At 37.5% G+C, this 13070-nt stretch overlaps 1 pseudogene; it reads left to right on the top strand.

The window, feature by feature from the left end:
• Window positions 1-7570: 7570 nt before the first annotated feature.
• LOC127663594 (vomeronasal type-1 receptor 4-like) lies at window positions 7571-8481 on the top strand (annotated as a pseudogene).
• The last annotated feature ends 4589 nt before the right edge of the window (window positions 8482-13070 follow it).

Here is a 13070-nt window from a genome sequence, read left to right as displayed (position 1 = left end):
TGATTATTGCTTCATGTTATTTTTGTTATTAGAGGTGGAATTATGTTTGTGTGACTATCTTCTTTGGGGTTTCTTAGAAGATTACTTTCTTGCTTTTTCTAGGTTGTAGTTTCCCTCCTTGTGTTCAACTTTTTCAGTTATTTTCCCCTGTAGGGCTGGAGTTGTAGAAAGATATTGTATAAATTTGATTTTATCATGGAATATCTTTCTTTTTCCATCTATGTTAATTGAACATTTTGCTGGGTATAGGAGCCTGGGCTGGCATTTTTGTTCTCAAAGTGTCTGTATGACATCTATCCAGGATCTTTTGGCTTTTTTAGTCTCTGGTGAGAAGTCTGGCATAATTCTGATGGGTCTGCCTTTGCATGTTACTTTACCTTGTACCCTTACTGCTTTTAATATCTTTATATTCTTTCTTTGTTTTGTGTATTTTGTGTTTTGACTATTATGTGATGGGAAGATTTTCTTTTCTGGTCTAATCTACTTGGAGTTCTGTAGACTTCTGGTATGTTCAGGTGCATCTCTTTCTTTTTCTATAGTTCAGGGAAGTTTTTAAACTCTTTTTTAAGTTGTCAGTCTTCACTCTCTTCTACACCTATTTTCCTTAGGTTTGGTCTTGTCATTGTGTGCTCAAATTCCTGAATGTTTTAGGTTAGGACCTTTTTGCATTTTTGTATTTTCTTTGACTGCTGTGACAATATTTTCTATGGTATCTTCTGCACCTAAGATTCTCTCTTCTATTTCTTGTATTCTGTTGGTCGTGCTTGCATCTATGACTCCTGATCTCTTTCCTGGGTTTTCTATCTCCAGTGTTATCTCCCTTTGTGATTTCTTTATTGTTTTTATTTCCTTTTTTAAAGACTCTGAATGGTTTTGTTTAGTTCCTTCACCTGTTTGGTTGTATTTTCCTATAATTCTTTAAGGGATATTTGTGTTTCCTCTTGAAGGGCTTCTACCTGTTTACCTGTGTTCTCCTTGATTTCCTTAAGGTAATTATGTCCTTCTTAAAGTCATCTATCATCATCATGAGATGTGACTTTTAAGAGTCTTGCTCTTTGGGGGCTTTGGGGTATTCAGGACCTGCTATTGTGGGAGAACTGTGTTCAGATGATTTCAAGTATCCTTGGTTTCTGTTGCTTATGTTCCTGTGCTTGCTTCTCTTTTTCTGGTTATTGCTAATGCTACCTGCACTCAGTGTCTCTAACTGGAGCCTGTCCCTCCTCTTATCTTGGTTATGTTAGAACTCCTCAGAGTCCGGCTGTCTCTGTGATCCTCTAATCCTGACATCTTGGGTATAAGAGCTCCTGCAAGTCAAGCTACCTCTGGGATCCTGAAATCTTGGTGTGACCAAGCTCCCGAGATCCTGTGGTTCTCTGATCCTATGATGCTGGGCATGTAATAGCACCCTGCAGTCACAATTCTGCTGCATGTTTTGGGAGTAAATGTGGATCTTGTACCCACCATCTGCTCAGGGCACTGCTCAGACTGGAAGGAACCTGTGCCACTGGTCAGTCATGGTTTTCTGTGTCCCTGGAACCTCAGAGAGTCCCAGTTCCTCCCAGTTTGGGATGAATCTTGTAGTCTTCTCACCTATGATCCTGAGCATCAGAGCTCCTTGGAGTCTAGCTTCCTCGGGGTGTTGTGGGCTTGAGTGCAGAATTAGTTTCCAAGGTCTGCTCAGGGCACCAGCTCAGAACAGAAGGTCAATGTCTATTTTCTTGGATATTAGAATGCCTACTCCAGCTTGTTTTTTGGGACCATTAGCTTGGAAAACTTTTTCTACCCCTTTAGTCTGAGATAGTATCTGTCTTTGTCACTGAGGTGTGTTTCTTGTATACAGCAAATTTCTACATTCAGCTTGCATATCCAGTCTGTTAGTCTGTGTCGTTTTATTGTGGAAACTAATCCCTTTCTGTTGAGAGATATTAAGTACAAATGATTGTACATTCTTGTTATTTTTGTTATTAGAAGTGGCATTTTGTGCATGTCATTCTCTTCCTTTGGGTTTGTTGTGAGTTGTTTAATTTCTTATATTTTCTGGGTTACAGTTAACCTCCTTGTGTTGGAATTTTCCTTCCAGTATGCTCTGTATGGATGGATTAGTAGAAAGATATTGTTTAAAGTTAGTTTTATCTGTGACATATATCAGTTTATCTGCGGTATTGAGAGTTTTGCTGGGCATAGTAACCTGGGCTAGCATTTGTAATCTCCTAGGGTATGTCTGACTACTGACTAGGATATTCTGGATTTTAGAGTCTTTGTAGGGATGTCTGGTATAATTGTGATTTGTCCTCCTTTTTCCCTGTATAACTTTTAATATTCTTTCTTTGTTCTGTTCATTATTACATGATGGGATGACTTTCTTTTCTGGCCCAATCTATTCTGTGTTCTATAGGCTTCTTGTACATTCATGGCCATCTCTATCTCTAGGTTATGGAAGGTTCCCCCCCCACACTTGTGATTTTATGGAAGATGTTTTCTGGCCTTTTAGGCTGGGAATCTTCTCACTCTGCTTTTCCTATTTTTCTTGGGTTTGATCTTGCTATTGTGTCCTGAATTTCCTTGTTCTTTGAGTTGTGAGTTTTTTGCACTTCCTATTTTTTTTAACTAATGTGTCAATACCTTCTGTGACATCTTCTGTGCTCGAGGTTCTCTCTTCTGTACCTCGTGGCATATTGGTTATGATCCTGTTGCCCCTGATCTCTTTCTTTATTGATTTTATTTCCATTTTTAGGTTTTGGACCATTTTTCTCAATTCCTTCACCTGCTTCATTGTGTTATCCTGTATTTCCTTAAGGGATTTAGTTATTTCCTTTTAAGGAATTCTACATTCCCCCCCCCCCGTGTTTTCCTGTATTTCCTTAAGACATTTATTTATATACTATGTAAATGTCGATAGCACGTTTTGACATGGTATTTTAGCTCAGAATCTTAATTTTCAGGTGTGTTAGGGTCTCCTGGGCTTTCTATGGTTGAAGACCTTGGTTGTGATGGTGCCAAATTGCATCAGCTTCTCTTGCCTATGTTCATGGGTTTGCAACTCAACAGTCTGGTTATCTCCAGTAATAACTAGCCTGGGTATCTCTAACATTATCTTGCCTCTTTGGACCTGGGTTATCACTAGCCTCTTGGAGGCAGACAGTGCCTTCTTTGGTTAGGGGGACTTCCTATTTCCATTGTTGGGGCAGGTCCTCTGTGTCCCTGTTTAGAGCAATCCTCCTATGTGTGTTCCTGATTAGGGAAGATAGCCTGTGTTCCTGGTAAGGGTGAACTTTCTATGACACAAGCAGGCTTTGAGGTCCTCAGGCAGGACCTTCCCCATTTGCAGATGGAGGTGAAAACTGGAATGACTGTGTCCCTCATTACAGAAGATCTCTTGTGTCACTGGTAATGGCATAACTTCTTGGACAGAGGCAGCCTGTGGGGTTGGGTCAGGGAGGAGGCCTGCCACTCTGGCCCATGTAAAGGAACAGATGAGCACAGGGGGGAAGTCCTGTGTCTGCTAGACTCAGTGTTTTACTATTGTAATTTCTTCTACTTACCTAGTAATTTGCTTCTGGAAATTGATACATTATAATTTTATTTTTCAGCAGTTAGGGAATGTTTAGTATTGAATATTGATGTTAGTAATTAAAATTGTATCATAACTGGTAGAATTACAGGTGAATTTCTATGAGGAAAACATGAATTTTAGAGAAAATTGAGATTTGGAATCAAATGTTCAATGTTTTATAAGAAAATTGTGCATGCATACTCGTAATGTGTTTAATTTCTTTTGAATTCTCTTATTCTGACTGTGTCAGATGTTTTTCTGATTCTGTTTCTATGTTTTACTAAAGAACTCTTAAATTGGTTAATATAGCATCCTAGCTTCCTTGTTTTTTTAGAAATAACTTGCACACTCCAAGTTCTTTTTATATGAACAGTTAGGATTGTCTACTTGTTGAAATTCTACACAAGTGTTTGGCTTTCTATATTCCAATGTTATAGTCACTGTTGAGAATTTCAGGAGCTATCATGTAGCTGCCTGATGCCAGGGATTAATGTTACTAACCTAAAATAACAACAGCAAAACTATGCCATATTATACGCTTATCTAATACAGTTATAAATTGTCCTTACACACAAAAATGAAGACCCATCATTGTGACCCTCTGTTTTATATCAGAAAGCTATGAGCACAAGTCAGTATACTGTTCAGTTGGCTGCCATCACTATAGCCACAACACCTCAAAACATAGGAGGAACTTGTCACATATTACTCACAATGCCCTCATTTGTGAAAGTAAAAACCAAAGTCAAACTACAAATATTTATGTTGTAAATAATTCTGAGTACATAGTTCACAAATGAGAAACACAACCCTCTTGTTCTGCAGGTGATCTCAAGAACATTTCATGACAGATACGAAACATTTTGCCCATAAGCAAAGATACATCACCTTCACCTCATATTCCTGTCAATCATTATTGTATGCTCCTTTAAATTTTTATTAGGGAAGTCATTTATTTTTGAGGAAGGACATGTGCACCTAGGGCAGTATATTAGTATGGAGCTAAGAAGATATGTTTGGGGAGCAGTTTTTCTCTTTTCACCATGTGGTCCCCTTGTTGCTCTCTGGACAATGTACATTGTAGAAAGCATATATTATATTATATAATATACATTTACAATATTATACTTTAAATTGTACTCTCTAAAGCAAAGGGGGATGTACATTTATGTCATGTCCTTCAAGCAAAAATTCTGGAACAAAAAACAAGATAGGTTTAATCAAAATTTTCTATGCACAAATGACAGTATAGCCAACATATCACCAAGATATAAAGACTTCAAATTTTATTCTTCTAAAACATGATGTACTGATCTAAAATTTATATAGAAAGAATAGGACTGTAGCACCATGACAGACTGCTCATCTTCTATACACGAAATCTGGGTTTAATCCGCAGTCCTTCAAATATAAGAAAATTTCCATAGAAGAGACATAACACAAGAATTACCAGGGAAATTTAATTTTATATTAAGTATAGGGTGTTAGTTGTAAGACTGCATTGACTACAAGAATTGTTATGATCATTGGCAAAAATTTACCACAAAACAATAATATTGTCAGGAGAGGTTTTTAAAAATTAATGTACTATACATAATGTTGGATTTCATGACATTTTCAAAAAAATTAGTTTTGTTTATCTTCTAGGTTTCCTCTCAAACCCCTCAACATCATGCACCTTGGTATATCCTTTATAATGCTATTTGGTATGTCCTTTTAAATGCCATTTTTGCTATATATACTATGTTTACTACCCCAGTCTTGGTTCCTCAATATCTCTTTTATCTCAATGTTTTGAACTCTTGTGCTTTTATAGTCCATAATGACTTTTTGCCCACATACATTCATCTGGACATGTCCATGTTCTACAACCAACTTGAGTTGTTTTTCTTAACTTGTTACCTTGCTGAATTCTTTTCCAATCTGTCTTCTTACTGAATATTTCATGATTTTATTTTCAAATAAAGTTGACCAAAATTCCACTGTAAATTTCCATTGTCTGATGATGAATATCATTATTCATCATGTTGTCCATCAGGATGCACATCATGTCTTTACTATTGTGAAAAAACCAGCAGCTGACATGGATGCACATGCCTGCTGTGATAGGATATAGAGTCCTTTGGTTATATGCCTCAAAATTTTATAGCTGTGTTATATAGTATTCTATTTTTAATTTATCAAAGAATGTTTATATTCACTTCTCTAATGAATGTATTACTTTGCTCTTCCACCAATTTAGAATGATGATTACTTATCACTACAACATCTTCAGTACATGTTATTGTTTATTCTCTTGATGCTAATTGTTCTAAGGTCTTCAAAGTAGTTTCAACAAAACTGTAATTTTCATTTCACAGGAATGCTAAATATGTTAATTTCATATAAAAAGCATTTCCTGCACTTCTATGCTTCATCTTTAAAGAATTTCTGTCACTTTCATTACTCTGCTTATAAAATGTTTGTGAAGATATCTTTTATCTTTATTTTCCTTTATACATGGTAGGTATTAAGCTCCTGATTCAAGTTCAAAAGTCAAGGCTTTCTACAACACTGTAGGGTTTCACCTCGCTGGCTTTTACTTTCCTTTAATGTGCAGAATGCTTTTCATTTCAAGCAACTCTACTTCTAAATACTTTGTGCAATGTCTCTATTATAGAGTCTTGTTGTGTCTACCTACATCTGTGTATTAGCAATTTCCTCTTATGGTTGTAGCATTTCAGCATTTCAATGAGTTGACAATTTTAGGACAAAGTGAGGTGATATAATCACAATCCAGTTTTTATGCACACTGATATCAATTTTATGAAAAATTATTCAGGGTCAGAAATTTTGACTACAAAACATTACAGTATGAAATTACTTTTTAAATTCTACCTGAGAACTGCTGAGTCTCAGTTGGGCAATTTGACAAAAACAAAGAGCATTCATTTATACTTTTTACTCAAAACTAGTCATTTCCTGCATGGTTTTGGATCCTTTCAGGACTGCAGATTCTTGTAACATGGCAATTGGAATTTGATAATGATTTATCAGTTTACTGAAGAAAAACAATACTAGAGTTGTTGCTAAAATATTTTATTTTCCAATAGAGTATGAACATGGATTCTTATCACATGGATATTTTTTGCACATTTTGATATCTGAACAGTTTATATGTAACTTATCTAAGTCATGAACCCATCTTTCATTTGTTTAATATTTTATGCTTTTTCAAATGTAGATTCAAATATTTTTATAGGATGGAGGTATAAGCCAGTTCTTTAAAGTGCATATTGCCAATAATTTCTATATTAGTTCTGTTTGAAGTTTCTATTTATCCCTGGCTTGTCCCTGTCTGCATATCCAAAGTTGGCAGGTCCAAAAACTCTGGTCCCTGTTAGCACTTACACTCTCATGAAACCACCCCCATAATTAAAATCACATAATGAAAAACTATATAAATACTAAAATTAACTACACTTTATATGTTGTGAATATTTAACCACTTTTAAAATAAGATTTTCAAATATTATCTATTGTTCTTCTTAAGGAATTGTGAATTGTATTTCATGTGAATTTTAGAATTAATGAGTCTTAAAATTTTTCCTTGAAAATTGACTCCAAATAAATCATATTTTTCAAAAGCAATAAAAACATTTATCATTCTTGGGGATTAACATAGAGTTATGTATTTTGTATACCCTAGAAATAATTCTCTAGTCCAGGTTACTCTCAAATTCATTTGTCTGTGTACTTCAATCTCTTGATGGCTATATTGAAGGTCATGCAGCACCTTGTCCAGTGAAAACATTATTCTTAAGAAAAGATATTCAAACTTTTCATATACACAATAGAGAGTATTTACTCTAACAATGAACAAACCTTTGAATGTTCTTCAATGGGAAAGTTATACAAATGGAATAAAGTTATAACTACATTCCTTTAGATAACATCATGAAATAATACACATTGATATTATATTTCTAGGGACTCACAACCATACTAAATCTGTTTACTATTTTAATAGAAAATAAAATGCCTTCTGAAAACATTGCAATGGGAATTTTTCTCTTCTCCCAGATTACTGTGGGAATGCTTGGAAATTCTTCAATACTAATTTATTATATCATTTTGATATCTACTGGGAAGTCCTTAATGCCTAAAGACCAGATTATAGAACACTTGACTTTGGCCAACTGCTTGTCTGTCATCTCAAAAGCCATTCCACAGACACTGTCAAATTATGAATTTAAAGATTTCCTGAATGGTATTGGATGTAAATTAATAAACTATATTTACCGAATAACAAGGGGAATGTCCCTGTATGCCATGTGCCTACTGAGTTGCTTCCAAGCAATCACAATCAGCCCCAGCAACTCCAGGTGGATGATAATTAAACACAGAGCAACCAAGTACATTGGACCCTCGTGCTCACTAGGCTGACTTGTGAATCTCTTTCTAAACATCATGATGCCAGTAACAGTGTCAGGTCCCAGGTACAATGAAAATGTGACTAAATGGAAGATTAATAAATACTGCTCATTGTTTACTTATGGAAATGTGGGAACTGCACTATGCTCATACTGTGCTTCTCTGATGGACTGTGCCTGGGTCTCATGGCCTGCTCCAGTGTCTCCATGGTGAGTAGACTCTACAGACACAAGAGGCAAGTCCAGCATATCCATAGTTCTCAGCACCTACTAAATGCCTCAGCTGAAAACAAAGCCACTCAATCTCTCCTCATCCTGGTGTGCACTTTTGTCCTCTCCTATCTGCTCTCCTCCATTATGGTTACCCTTATGGCCTCCTCCAAATATCCAATGTTACTGTGAGTAACTGTATTTACAGTTCTCGAAACCTGCTTTCCCATTGTTTGCCCCTTTGTTCTCATGAACAATATCAAGCATAGTATTAGCCTGTTTTTTTTCTGCTTTTGTAAGAGATAGCTTCATCTAGATACAATATGAGCCCTGGTCATCTGTCCTATCATATACTTTCTCTTATTGTGTTGTACAATGCTATGATTTCAGTTTGAAAATATCATCAGAAGTCAGTTATCAGTCATTAGAACTTCATTTTTATATAATATACTATTCAATAGTGACAAAAATTTCTAATATATAAGATTACCATTTTAATATAAATTGTTACATGATATTAAGCAAAGTATAGTGAACATGGGATAATATAATTGGGAGGCTAGGAATTATCTGATGGCCCGGGAAAATATATCTTTGATTGACAGTGTGTGTGTGTGTGTGTGTGTGTGTGTATGTGTGTGTGTGTGTGTGTGTATGTGTGCCTAATGTCTAATATTCCTTCTATTTTATATGAATTTGTATAATCCTTTGATTTCTATCTGTATACCTCCTATACAAAACACCCGGAGAGCTCAGAAGATGTTTTGTACCCATTAGAACTGGAGTCACTGATGGTTTTGAGCAAACATTGGGTGATAAGAATAAAACACCGGCATCTGTGAGTCAACCCGCCCAGGGGATTGTTAGCACAGCAGACTCTCCCGGCGCTTTCAGGGAGCGCGGGCGCACACACCCGCCATCCTAGTCAACTGGCGGACCCAATTAACAGTCATAGCCCTAGGGGAACTTTGCTCAGACCTTGGCCTCCCAGGCTTTTGCATGGACTCAGGGACTGGGCAGCCAGGCTAACCTTGTGTGCGACAGCCCGGTTGGCAGATTGGCTGCCCAGCGGAGTGAGCGGAACACAGGGGAGATCACAGCAGCATACACCATCGGCACTCCCTGGGGGTGCACACGGGCTCCATCTGCTCCACAGGCACAATCTGGGGCAAGGCCTCAGGCGGAAGCCCTCAGCTATGCTCCCTCCGCTTCCGGATCCAGATCAGCCTGGGCGGCAGCACCACATCTCCAAGTCCTGCAAGTGGCTAGCTGGGCTTCCGGGAGGCCAGCTGGGAGAAGTCAGTGTGCTCCAGTGAATCCAGCGGGCCCCAGCGGGAGCCTTCAGGTGCCTGCTTTGGGATCTGAACAGCCTGGGCAGCAGCACCCTGTCTACAAGCAGTGCAGGAGATAAGCTGTGCACCAGAGGCCAACTGGGAAGGGGCAGCTTGCACTGGTGAGTCCAGCACTGACAAGACAAACTAACACCAGTGAGAACTAGATGGCAAAAGGCAAACACAGGAACGTCACTAACAGAAATCAAGGCAATATGGCAACATCTGAACCCAATTCTCCTCTACCAACATGTCCTGGATACCCCATCACACCAGTAAAACAAGATTTGGATTTAAAATCATTGGTCATGATGCTGGTACAGGAACACATGAAGGACATACTTAAAGAAATTCAGGAGAAAATGGATCAAAAGTTAGAAGCCCTTGCAAGGGAAACACAAAAATCATTGAAAGAAATCCAGGAGAATACAAAAGCCAACAAGGAGGAAATGCAAAAAACACTTAAAGAAATACAGGAGAACTTTGGTCAACAGGCTGAGGTCATGAAAAACGAAACACAAAAATCTCTTAAAGAAATACAGGAGAACTTTGGTCAACAGGCTGAGGTCATGAAAAAGGAAACACAAAAATCTCATAAAGAATTACAGGAAAACACAAACATGCAAGTGAAGGAGCTAAGCAAAACAATCCAGGATCTAAAATCAGAAGTAGAAACAACTAAGAAAACTCAAAGGGAGACAACTTTGGAGATAGAATGCCTTGGGAAGAAATCGGGGGACAGAGATGCAAACATCAACAACAGAATACAAGAGATAGAAGAAAGAATCTCAGATGCTGAAGATTCCATAGAAACCATGGACTCAACAGTTAAAGAAAATGCAAAATGCAAAAAGCTTGTAACCCAAAATATCCAGGAAATCCAGGACACAATGAGAAGACCAAACCTAAGGATTATAGGCATAGATGAGAGTGAAGATTTACAACTTAAAGGGCCAGCAAATATCTTCAATAAAATTATGGAAGAAAACTTCCCTAACCTAAAGAGAGAGATGTCCATGAATATACAAGAAGCCTACAGAACTCCAAACAGACTGGACCAGAACAGAAATACTTCCCGTCACATAATAATCAAAACACCAAATATTCTAAACAAAGAAAGAATACTAAAGGCAGTAAGAGAAAAAGGCCAAGTAACATATAAAGGAAGACCTATCAGAATCACAGCAGACTTCTCACCTGAGGCTATGAAGGCTAGAAGGTCCTGGGCATATCTCATGCAGACTCTAAGAGAACACAAATGCCAACCAAAACTACTATATCCAGCAAAACTCTCAATCACCATAGATGGAGAAACTAAGATATTTCATGACCAAACCAAGTTTACACAATATCTATCCACAAACCCGGCCCTAAAAAGGATAATAGGAGGACAACACCAATACAAGGAGGGAAACTTCACCCTGGAAAAAGCAAGATAATAACCTTTCATCAAACCCAAAAGAAGATAAGCATTCAAATTTAAAAAATAACGTCAAAAATGACAGGAAGTAACAATCACTATTCCTTAATATCTCTTAACATCAATGGACTTAATGCCCCAATAAGAAGACACAGACTAACTGACTGGATACGTAAACAGGACCCTACATTTTGCTGCTTACAGGAAACACACCTCAGGGTCAAAGACAAACACTACCTTAGAGTAAAAGGCTGGAAGACAATTTTACAAGCAAATGGTCTCAGCAAACAAGCTGGAGTAGCCATTTTAATATCAGATAAAATTGACTTTCAACCCAAAGTCATCAAAAGGGACCCTGAGGGACACTTCTTGATGGTCAAAGGAAAAATACAAAAAGAAGAACTGTCAATCCTGAACATCTATGCCCCAAATGCAAGGGCACCCTCTTTCGTAAAAGAAACTTTATTAAAACTAAAAGCACACATTGCACCTAACACAATAATTGTGGGTGACTTCAACACTGCACTTTCCTCAATGGACCGATCAGGAAAACAGAAACTAAACAGGGACACAATGAAACTAATTGAAGCTTTGGACCAATTAGATTTAACAAATATATATAGAACATTCTATCCTAAAACAAAAGAATATACATTTTTCTCAGCACCTCATGGTACCTTCTCCAAAATCGACCATATAATTGGTCACAAGACAGACCTAAACAAATATAAGAAGATAGAACTAATCCCATGCCTCCTATCTGATCACTATGGAGTAAAAGTGATCTTCAATAGCAACAGAAACAATAGAAAACCCACATACACATGGAAATTGAACAATACTCTACTCAATGATACCTTGGTCAAGGAAGAAATAAAGAAAGAAATTAAAGACTTTTTAGAACATAATGAAAATGAAAACACACCATACCCAAATCTATGGGACACAATGAAAGCAGTGCTAAGAGGAAAACTCATAGCCCTGAGTGCCTCCAAAAAGAAAATGGAGAGAGCATACATTACCAGCTTAATGACATACCTGAAAGCCCTAGAACAAAAAGAAGCTGTTTTGCCCAGGAGGAGTAGAAGGCAAGAAATCATCAAACTCAGGGCCGAAATCAATCAAGTAGAAACAAAGAGAACCATACAAAAAATCAACAATACCAGGAGCTGGTTCTTTGAGAAAATCAACAAGATAGATAAACCCTTAGCCAGACTGACCAAAGGGCACAGAGAAAGTATCCAAATTAACAAACTTAGAAATGAAATGGGAGATATAACAACGGAAACTGAGGAAATCCAAAGAATCATCAGATCCTACTACAAGAGCCTGTACTCAACACAACTGGAGAATCTGGAGGAAATGGACAATTTCCTGACAGATACCAAATATCAAAATTAAATCAGGACCAACTAGACCATCTAAACAGTCCCATAATGCCTAAAGAAATAGAAGGAGTCATAGAAAGTCTTCCAACCAAAAAAAGCACAGGACCAGATGGCTTCAGTGCAGAATTCTACCAGACCTTCAAAGAAGAGTTAACACCAATACTCTTCAAACTATTCCACAAAATAGAAACAGAAGGAACACTACCCAATTCCTTCTACGAAGCCACAATTACGCTGATACCAAAGCCACAAAAAGATCCAACAAAGAAAGAGAACTTCAGACCAATTTCCCTTATGAACATCGATGCAAAAATACTCAATAAAATTCTTGCCAACCGAATCCAAGAACACATCAAAACGATCATCCACCATGATCAAGTAGGCTTTATCCCGGGAATGCAGGGTTGGTTCAATATACGGAAATCCATCAATACAATCCACTACATAAACAAACTCAAAGAATAAAACCACATGGTCATTTCATTGGATGCTGAAAAAGCATTTGACAAAATTCAGCATCCCTTCATGCTTAAAGTCTTGGAGAGAACAGGAATTCAAGGCCCATACCTAAACATAGTAAAAGCAATAGACAGCAAACCGGTAGCCAGCATCAAACTAAATGGAGAGAAACATGAAGCAATCCCACTGAAATCAGGGACCAGACAAGGCTTCCCCCTTTCTCCTTATCTTTTCAATATTGTACTTGAGGTACTAGCTCGGGCAATTCGACAACATAAGGAGGTCAAAGGGATACAA

This window comes from Apodemus sylvaticus, chromosome 13 (genome assembly GCF_947179515.1).
Source record: "Apodemus sylvaticus chromosome 13, mApoSyl1.1, whole genome shotgun sequence".
Classification (NCBI taxonomy): Eukaryota; Metazoa; Chordata; class Mammalia; order Rodentia; family Muridae; genus Apodemus; species Apodemus sylvaticus.
This window is presented reverse-complemented; position numbering and strand designations above follow the sequence as displayed.